The 10854-nt window shown below is 44.1% G+C and overlaps 1 long non-coding RNA gene across 1 annotated transcript in view; it reads left to right on the top strand.

The window, feature by feature from the left end:
* The first annotated feature begins 1114 nt into the window (after positions 1 to 1114).
* Positions 1115 to 10854, top strand: part of LOC116563976 — a 20791-nt gene continuing 11051 nt past the window's right edge. The window contains exon 1 of the long non-coding RNA XR_004274671.1: positions 1115 to 1365. This is a non-coding gene — a long non-coding RNA (uncharacterized LOC116563976). The remainder of the gene's footprint in view (positions 1366 to 10854) is intronic.

The following is a 10854-nucleotide window of genomic DNA, read 5'->3' as shown; positions in this document are numbered from 1 at the left end:
GAGCTGTCACAGGTCACTAAAGACTTGGTGTCTTAGCTTTTCACCTTGCTTTCCTGTGGAAGAAGAGACCCTGAGCACCAGAACAGCATGAAATTCAGGAAAGGGGAAGGTAAAAACAGAGTTTACTTAATGTCTATTTGTAGAAACCTCCTCAGTGAAATGAACACACCTCTCCATGTCAATCAAGGCGTTCATGGTGTTCAAGGTTGCAGGAAAAAAATCTCCACTAGTCAACATTTGAAAATGTCTTTTTTTTTTTTGAGATGAGGCTTCACTCTCTCACCCAGGCTGGAGGGCAGTGTAATCGCAGCTCATTACAGCTTTGACCTCTTGACCCTCAGCCGTCAAGTAGCTGGAACTACAGGCATGTCACCATGACTGACTAATTTTTGTTTTAATTTGTTTTAGAGACAGGGATCTCTGCTACGTTGACTATGCTGGTTTCTAACTCCTGCCCTCAAGCAATTCTCCTACCTCAGGCTCTCAGGTAGCTAAGATCATAAGCGTGAGCTGCCACGCCGGACCTGAAAATGTCTTTCAGTCAGAAATTTACCCACATTTGTGAAAATACAGGAGCTGCACCATATAACCTACAGAAAGTGTTTTTGAGACAGACTTTGGGAATCTGCTTTTCTAAGTTAGAAAATGTAAGAGTCCCCGCTTGGTGCTTAAACCTATTCACACGTATTTATCATTGTTTGACTCGTATTGCCATTTAACTTTTCTCCTGTTTATCCCTTTGTCCCCTAATGAAAAAGGGGACAAGGAGTATGTGTCAGTCAGGCTCCCTGCAGGAAGCAGAAGACACATTCAGATGGAGTTTGGAAAAGAACTGAACAAAGGCTACCTATTTACAGAGGTGAAGACAGGTTCGAGAAACAAGTAGGGCTGAGGAGGAACCCAGGAGTAGCCACAGGGAGAAATCTGCTGCCCGTTGGCCTAAAGAGGCCTTGTGGGAGCTGAAGTCATGCAGGAGGAGCTCCCGGACTGGCATATCAGAGGGGTCTTAGAGGGAATGCAATACCAGAACCCCTGTGCAGCGGCAGAGAGGGATGGGGGAAAAGACATTGACCTCACGCTCCATTAGGTCTTAATCTTCCACCAGCGCCTCCAGTGGCCAGACCCACCTGGAACTCAGAGGACAAGGGCGCCCAAGACATACGGCCTGCAGCAATTCACTGCTTGGGACATAGTGCAGGCTACAGAAGGGCCCTGAAAAGAAGATAACAACGGCTATCATGTTGCCACCCCACGGTGGCAAAAGGAGTGAATTTTGCCAATTACTATCAGTGCCCTTGATATTCCAGGTGAAAGAAAAAGTGGACTCAGCAGATTCCCTGTGGATAGGACCACTCAGGAGAGAAGGTAAAAGTGGATGAGAACTTGGCGGTTGTTTTTTTTTCCTCATAATGAGCATGACATCACCTATACTTGGGATATGCAAGGAATGAAAGAGGAAAAGAAGATCACACACTCTTAGACTGGTCTCCAGAGGCAGTAGGCAGCCCAGATTTGAAGTAACAGCCCTAGGTCTGGGACAGTTTCTGGTCTGTACCTGCCAGAATGTTGCTCCATTTTGCAAGGAATTCAGGCAAAGTTTGATTCAAGAAGTCTGTATTCTTTGAGAAACTGCCTTGGCCATAGAAGAGCTGACTTAGCTCACCAGGTCTTCCATCCACAGGGACGAGCTTTTGTTGCATGGTGTCCTCAGCCTGGTTGTTTCTGGCAGAGCCTGATGTGCACATATATTGATCAGAAATCATATTGCTCAAGACAGGGATTATCTTGCCATCAGGGCTAGCTTTGTGGATGAACGTACAGAGAAGTGAGGTTTGATGGAAGGCGAAAAGTACTTTCCAAATCCCAGTGTTTTTTTTTCAGAGTCGTTTCTAACTCATTTGTGTTGTTTACTCTTTCATCATTTGATAAATATTTAGAGTGCAATGCGTCAAACAGAGCTATCATAGCTCAACTGTAGAATACCCCAACTTGTGCAGTGCCATAGCCCTGTTAGGCTCTGTACTTGACCCAGGTGACAGAAGGAAAATATAGTCCTTACCCTCTTAAGAACATAATTGGTTTGCATATGTTCACACCTGCCTTTTCTCCAATTAATTCTCTATAGAACATGCATTGTGATCATTGAAAAATACAGTGTAACCATGTACCCCTCTGCTTAAAATCGCTCGATGGCTTCCTGCTGCCCAAAAGGTCAACAGCAACATCTTTCACAAGGCTGATTGGCCCTGAGTGAAGAACACAGATGTAAATCACAGGACAACACTGGAAGTCCTGCAATAGACACTAACCAAGTGTTGCGGCTCAGAGGATAGAGCCTGGGGCTATCCTCTTGAAAGTCCCACACCATCCATTACTTGGCATAAGTTTTCAAGTATCTAAACAAAAACAATATTTCCTGGGAGGTGGATGGTGTTAGCTTTACCTGATAACAATTTTCAGATCTATTTTATAGAAAATATTGAACCCCTTTCTTTCTCTGTTTCTGTGTCTCTTCAGCATTTAAGGATACTTAAGCCTCGTATATCCTCAAGTGTTCTCCCTGGACCCCACTTCCCCCACTCCTCATTTCTCCCCTTTGCCCTGTATAGCAACACTTCTCAAAAGAATTGTCTTCTTTCTGGGAGGTCATTTTCTCATCTCTGTCATTCCTCATCTTCCAGCTCACTTCATCCTTTTTTACAATACCATCATGCAATCAAAAGGATTCTCACGAAGGTTGACAATGGCCAGCATGTTGCTAGAATAACTGGCAACTCTTCAATCCCCAGCTTGCTCAACTTGTAGCAGCATTTGATACTATGGATGCCTGCGCTTTCTCAAAACACTTGCTGCCTCTGGCATTTGTGAAACACATTCTCCTAGCTTTCCTCTTCTTTCTTTGGCTCTTCCTTCTTAAAGCTGTTTGCTGGACTACATGCCTCTGCATGATCTTTAGATGTAATTCCCAAAGGCTTTTTTCTGTGTCTCTTTCCCTTGTCCCTCTATCCTCTCTCCTGAACTGAACTCATCCCCACCCATGGCTTCAATGATCACCTATACATCAACAACACTACAACTTTATTTCATTAGCCCCATCTTTCCTTTTGAGATTCAGATTCACATATATTGACTTTTCTGTCTGAAAAGCCATGACAAACTCAGCTTATTTAAAACCAAACTCATGATGTTCCATCTACCTCAAAACTGGCCTTTCTACAGTGAGTAGCTCCAGCACCTATCAACAAGTATGGCTTCACTCTTTACACTTTCCCTCCGATCTTCCCAAAGACCCAGTCCTGTTTTTTAACCCAGGTGTCTCTCCAGTCTGACCCTATCTCTCCTCCCCCACTGCCATCTCCTAAGTCTAAGCCACCATCACCTCTCCTTTGAACTGTGGCAATGACCTGCTAATTAATTTGCATAGGTTCACGCTTACCCCTTCTCCAATTAATTTTCCACAGAATACACACAGTGACCATTGAGAAATACAATGTAACCATGTCCCCCTCTGCTTAAAGTCACTCAGTGGCTTCCTGCTGCCCAGAAGGTCAACAGCAAAATCCTTCACAAGGCCCATAGGCCCTAAGGTGATCTAGGTCATAAATGACCCAGCCCTGGGTCCCCGGCTTCAGCCCCAGCTCTTTCTCTTCCTCTTGCTCAGCCACACTGGCTTTCTTTCACTGGTTCCTATTGTTGTGCTCCTCCTGCTTTGGGACCTATGGAGTGCCAGTCCTTCTTCCTAGATACCCATCTCTCTTCTTTGCACTAAATTACATAAACCAACTTTTAGATCTCAGATTAAATGTTCCATTCCCAGGGAGTCTTTCTTAAACTCTAGGGTAGATAAGCCCGTTTTCTTTCTTAGTCACTTGAAATTTGTAATCACATGCTTCTACGGTTTTTTGGTTAATGTTTGTCTTTTCCTCTCTCCTGTAATATTCATGATGTCTGAGTCCGTTTCTGTTTTCTTCAGTATAGGATCCCTAGTTCTTAGTGTAGTACCAGGCACATAGTAGGTACTCAATCGCTTTTGGAAGGAAGAAAGCCTGAAAAGAAGGGCCCAGAGGGAAAGTGACTGAGGGTAGGTGGATTACCACCTTGGGAATTACTCAGGACAGATATAGACAATTTGGTGGATGGGTCATGATGGTGGCAATCCTCAGGCAGAAGAGAACCACGAGGGTGTGTCAGCAACAGAAGGCCAGGTCCACAGGCACCCTCTCTGCCTCTGTAAGGCTGCACCACAGAGCGGGTGGGGGCACACACACTAACCTGTGAGTCCAAAGACCTGCTTTCAAGGTCTGGATTTGATGCTAACTGGTGTGTCCTTTCCCTCTCATTCACAACTTCATCTGTAAGATAACAGGGTGGAGTATTATAGCAGTCAGGGCTCTTAGTTGCAAAGAAGCAAATATTGCTTCTGGGCAGTTGAAGCAGAAAATGAACTGATTGAAAGAATGCTGGCCAGCTTACAAGATTACCTAGAAGCCTGGAGGCCCAGACCTAGAGGACAGGCAAAAGCAAGGAAGACTGTGCAGACAAGCCAGGGCCAGAATGTCAGGGAGGGACCAGACAGTGGCGGGGCCACTGTGGCCGCTTGACACGCCAAGTGTCACAGCCTGCACCTGTGCCAGGAGTGGGCCCACAGCACCCCTGTACTAAATTGGCTGTGCTGTCGTTGGAAACTGGATGTCGCTGTCTTTGCTGCTACCCTCGGAAAGAATTTGCCACTCCCTCCTTCTTTGCGTCACTAACTCCTGACTCACAAACCTGAGCAGGTGCATCTGACTTTCTGAGCTAGATCATATTAGAGCCCTGGCTGCCAGGGGAAGTGGGAAAGCAGAACTTTCCAGAGAAAGAGGCAGACTCTACCAGCCAGCTTCATTCTTGAGATAGAAAGTTCCCCAGTGTAGGAACTGAAGGGTTCAGATTCTGGGTAGCCATGAACATCACATATCCAGTACTAGGCCGTCTCCAAGGTCCCTCCGGCATTAATCATCCATGTTTCTGGACACCACAATGAGAATGGACGTAGTCATCACATCAATATCCTTCCCTCTAAATCAGCAGGCTCTAAGAGCGACATCGTCATCTGTTTGCTACAGACAACTGTGCTCTGTATTACAAATTCTTATTTCTAGGTACTTGAGAGACATACTCTGCATGTCCTTGCTTTCATGTTTAATTGAGCCACTGACACCAGCCTGCTCTTCCTGGCCCCACAGCCCTAAAAATAGGACATTATTGAATAGCCCAATAACCTGGTCAGAACTCTCTGCCTCCCACAGGCCTGTGTGTGGATTCATGTTTTCAGTGAGCAGATGCCCTTTCCATTAGATGATCTATTTTTAAACTTGCCAAATGTCAATTCTCTCTCAAATGACAATTCCCATTCTCAAAGACTCACTGGTTTGTTTGTTTTCCTGGCGGAATTTACTCTACAATATAAAAAAAAACATTTGTCATTCATGTTCTTTTTGGACAGAAGTAACATTTTTAAATTCTTGCCTCTCCTCTCTTCTTTTTTATTTGACTGAGAGCTAAGAGAATTGATAAAAAAGGGATTCTGGAAGTGCAGGGTCCAGGATGTTGGAGTAATTTATGCGCCTTCTTTTAATTCAGTTTCCACCATATCTGCTTCCTTTTTTTTGCATTTAAAGTAGCCAAGCTGCAGGAGCAAAGCAAACTTTATAAAATCATTCAGTGTGAATAGCTGATTCCGGTTTAATTTGTTGCTACTTCAAGGTAGCATAGAGGTGTGAATATAAAGTAATACGACTGATGCTTAAAAACCTCTAGACATCTGACACATCCAAATGAATGTTGAACTCCTCAGAGAGTCCCCTTTGGATGACATTGCACTTGGTTTGACAATATTATCTCTTTACTCAAAGCATTTTTGGAATAGTTTTTCAGAGTCATCTTCCCAAGTGTGGGTCAGGCCCTCCAATGTCCTCAGTGCCTGAGGAGCATGGGCATTAGCTCAGGAGACGGTGCTGTCCCACTCTTCGGAGATGGTGTAAGAGAGGTGTTAAGTGTGGTCGCAGTGAAAAGGGTATGAGCTCTGGAATCAGATGATTTGGGTTCAGATCTTCTCTCTCCCACTTACAAACTTGGCCATGCTGCTCAACATCTTGAGGCATCAGACTCTTTGTGTAAAATGAAGGAAGTTACATCTTCCTTGCAAGGTTGTCGTGAAGGTTAAATGAATTAATGCGTACAGAGTTCTGGCACCTGGTAAAAATTTAGAGTGTTAATACTGTTCTCTATGCCACTATTTCCTTTTTCTTCTTTTTTTGTGAGATAAGGCCTCATTCTGTCACCCAGGCTGGAGTAAAGTGATGTGATCACTGCTCACGGCCGCCTTGATCTCTCAAGCTCAAGCCTTCTGCTTCCGACTCCCAAGTAGCTGGGACTACAGGTGTGCACCACCACACCTGGCTAATTTTTTATTTTTTTGTAGAGACAGGGGTCTCATTATGTTTTCCAGAATGATCTCTAACTCTTGAGGTCAAGTGATCCAACCTGCCCTGGCCTCCCAAGGTGCTGGGGTTACAGGTGTGAGCCATCCTGCCCAGCCCTCAACTGATCTGCCTAATACACTCTGTCTCCAGCCAAATGAAGTTGCTTTGCCCTTCCTGTGTGTTTATGATGGCCTTCCCTAAGGACGATCCCCTCTTTGATGCCCTTCTTTCTCACCTCTGTATGTCCCAAACCTACTTCTCCTTTAAGTCTGGCTCAAATAAAAATAATAATACTAATGAACAGAAAAGTTAAGCAATTTATCCAAAATCTTATGACTCTTATGCCAGTAGTAGAGACAGACTTTGGGTCCAGGTTGCCAACACCAGTGTCTACACTCTACAGTGTCCACACTACAACATTAGGCTATGCTACCTACTTGTGTAACTGCCTCTACAAACCCCACCTTCTGCAAGAAGCTTTTCAGATCTCTCTTAGAACACCCTCTTCTACCTTTGAATTCTATGTACTCCACTTACAAAGCTTTCCTAATGAAACATGTATCTTTCCACATGATACTGGAATCATTTGGTTGGATGTTTAATAAGTGCTATGTTTTTCTCATAATACTCTTCTTGGTACCTCGCATAATCTGTTGTGCTCAAGAATATTTATTAAGCAAATTATTTAAAATGCAAATCTGATTATGTCTCTCCTCTGTTTAAAATGTTCCATTTCCTTTAAGATAAAAGCCAAAATTTTCGGTGTAGCAAAAAGGTCCTGAGCAATGAGTTTTTCCCACCCTGCTAGTCTCCCTTTACCGCTGCCCCAGCTGATTGCTGTCCAGCTACCAGTGGCTTTTTGTCCACTCTTCAAGCCACCGAATCCCCTCAGGACCTTCTCATCGGCTCTCCCTCTCCCTGGAAGGCTGGGCTCTCTTTCCCCACATTGACCCTGGCTCTCTCCTGTCATGACTGTTCTGATGACCTCCCTTTGTTACTTTGCCTCCGGGCACCACTGCCCTTCTCGGGCATGGATGTGTAACATTGTGGCCAGGTCTGACCGGTCCTGTTGGAGGGGCCAACCTGGGGGCCCTAGATCTGCCCTCACTTTCCTAGTGGGAAAGCCAGGCTGGCGGACACTTGGGGATCTGGGCCCGACCTCTGTAGGGGCCTCTGGGGCAACAAAGGCTGCTTGTCCATTCCAGCTTGGCCTGACATGGAGGAGGTGAGCTCTGACTCCATGCCAGAGATTGATCCTGACAGTGGCATTTTCTGAAGGGACTTGTACCCTTCATCTCTCCTTGGCTCATATATTCTGGCTGCCAGCAGGCCTGGCTCAAAGCCATCTTGGCAAAGAAAAATTTTTATAGCCTGGTTGGTTTAATTTTGTTTTCTTCCCACTTAATCCCAGGCAGAAATATCTCCAAACAGCTTTTATATTATCGGAGATAGGATGGGGGAACTATGCAGGGGAGGAAAGAGATCAAGACAAGGACATCTATGTTGGAAATGGGTTACTTCTCCATTTAAAAATAATATATGCTAGGCTCGGTGGCTCACACCTGTAATCCCAGCAATTTGGGAGGCTGAGGTGGGATGGATTGCTTGAGGCCAGGGGTTTGAGACCAGCCTGGGCAACATAGTGAGACTCTGTCTCTATTAAAAAAAAACTTAAAATATACGTGTTAGTTTTATAATAATTGGTAATATTTACTAAACATCTACTAGGTCCTGGGTATTTGTACGAGGAATTTGTACACATATTAGCTCATTTAGTTTCCTAACTATAGCCCCTTGAGTTAGGTCTTATTATTAGTCCCACTTTGTAGATTAAAGAGTTGAGGCTTAGGTAGGTTGAGACATTTGCCCAAGCTTAGTAAGCAGCGCAGGTGGACTTATAGCTGAAGATACGGGAATGCTTGCTGAATTTTCTGCCTTGGGAATGAGAATATCAAATTACATTATGGTTTTGAGTGCTGGGATCCAGGGAAGAATAATCATCAAAACAGCAGATTCCAGAAAGATTCAAGTGTGATCCCTGATATTCCCCAGGTGACCACATGTCAATGATTACTTAATAAAAAGTAATCGTTGTAATTAGTAATGGATGCCTATTCCAGTTCACTGGGAAGCAGCCTGGTGCAAAGGAGAGAACATGAACTTTGAAGTCATATAGACCTTGGTTTGAAGCTGAACTCAGGCTCCTCTTTTTTTGTTTGTTTTTGTGACAGAGTCTCACTCTGGCGCCCAGGCTGGAGTACAGTGGTGCGATCTCTGCTCACCACAACCTCCGCCTTCCAGACTCAAGTGATTCTCCTGCCTCAGCTTCCTGAGTAGCTGGGATTATAGGTGCATGCCACTACCGCCTGGCTAATTTTTGTATTTTCAGTAGAGGCAGGGTTTCACCATGTTGGCCAGGCTGGTCTTAAACTCCTAACCTTAAATAACCCACCCTCCTCAGCCTCACAAAGTGCAGTGATTACAGGTGTGAGCCACCGCACTTGGCCTGAACTCAGACTCTCCTATCTGTGCAGCCCAGTACAATTTATGAAACATCACAGTGACTCGGTTTTCTCATCTTTAGAATGGTGCTGTGATTCATAATTCAAAGAGATGCGAAGATTAAGCTAGAAAACACAGTGAAGTTTCTTGCACTGTTCCTGGCGTGTAGACAGTGGCCAGTAGTGGTAGAGATGTTCCAGTACTATTATTAATCTACCTCTAATACGTTATTGTTGGCTGATAATCCTACCATTAACATTTGCACTAAGGTATGCCATCTCTTGGAAGCCCTACTGAAAGAAAATGCCATAGAGGGGAAACACATTAAACTATGATCAGTCTGAATTATTAAGTCTTCCTTGTTTTTGAGATGGAGTCTTTCTCTGTCACCCAGGCTGGAGTGCAGTGGTGCAGTCTCGGCTCACTGCAACCTCCGCCGCCTGGGTTCAAGCAATTCTCCTGCCTCAGCCTCCTGAGCAGCTGGGACTACAGGCGCCTGCCACCACGGCTGGCTAATTTTTGTATTTTTAGTAGAGACAGGGTTTTGCCATGTTGGCCAGGCTGGTCTCGAACTCTCGAGCTCAGGTGATCTGCCCACCTTGGTCTCCCAAAGTGCTGGGATTATAGGCGTGAGCCACCACATCCGGCCATTAAGTCTTAATCAATAATTAAGCTGCACAGATGGGCCTCAATTTACAATGGTTCAACTTATGATTTTTTGACTGTATGATGCTGTGAAAGCCATGTACATTTGGTAGAAACCATACTTCAGATTTTGGATTTTGATCTTTTCCTGGGCTCGTGATAGGAGGTAGGGAACTCTCCTGCAATGCCAGGCAGCAGAAGTGAGCCACAGCTCCCAGTCAGCCACAGCATCACGAGGGTAAAACAAAACTTTACCACATGCTATGTTGCCAACATCTTTTGAATATTGTGTTTCACATCTTATCATGTCTATGAAATGCCCACCTGAAAACAATATTTAACACTTTATTATAAAATAGGCTTTGTGTTAGATGAGTTTGCCCAACTGTAGAGTAATGTAAGTGTTCTGAGCATGTTTAAGGTAGGCCAGGCTAAGCTAGGGTGTTTGGTATGTGGGGTATATTAAGTGCATTTTGATTTAGGATAGTTTCAATTTAGGATGGGTTAATCTGGCTGTAAGTTGAGAAGCATCTGTTTATTGTGCAAGCTTTCTGGAAAGTGAGATGGCAACTTACAGAAAAAAAAAGCCTGAAATTAGTAATGCTAACAACAGCTGCCTCCATTGAGTTAGGGTCTATTATGGTTTCATGTCTTTTATTTTATTGTTAATCCTTGTAACTACCTTGTGGGAATGATACTATTATCATTTGCTTTATGAGGCTTACGAAGAGATTAAGCAACATGTTTAAAGCCGCCTGAGAGTAAGTAGGGAAGAAAGGATTTAAATCCAGGCCTTGCTCCAGTGTCTGTGTTTGCCTCATTAAGCCTTTCTGCTGTCAGGCCTGGCAGTCCCCCTTTTGGGAAAATATCCTAAGCAAATAATTTAAAAAGAAAATAAGGTCATTTGTTAAAACAAAACAGAAACCAAAAATATTTATAGCTCTGCTATGTTCATCAGCCAGCCCTCTGACCTCAAATTGGAAGGTGGAATGGCAAGCTCCCATACATTAACAGAAGATGGCAAGCATCAAAAGACAAATGCATGAATTACATCAGTAGAGGACATCTGAAGCTACCTTTAATAAAAAGGATGGGATCCAAAATAGTACCAAAAAGAATATGTATACACTTCTCAAAACTTAGGTGAAATGCATGTCTGTATGCTAGTAAGAATCAGAAGTATTTATAGAGGTATGCAGATGATTAGTATATGACACTTCCTTCCTTGCTGTTGTATTTTTGG

This window comes from Sapajus apella, unplaced genomic scaffold (assembly GCF_009761245.1).
Source record: "Sapajus apella isolate SASKATOON/1434 unplaced genomic scaffold, GSC_monkey_1.0 scaffold36, whole genome shotgun sequence".
NCBI lineage: Eukaryota > Metazoa > Chordata > Mammalia > Primates > Cebidae > Sapajus > Sapajus apella.
The sequence above is the reverse complement of the archived record's forward strand: the minus strand, read 5'-3'. Positions and strand labels throughout refer to the sequence as shown.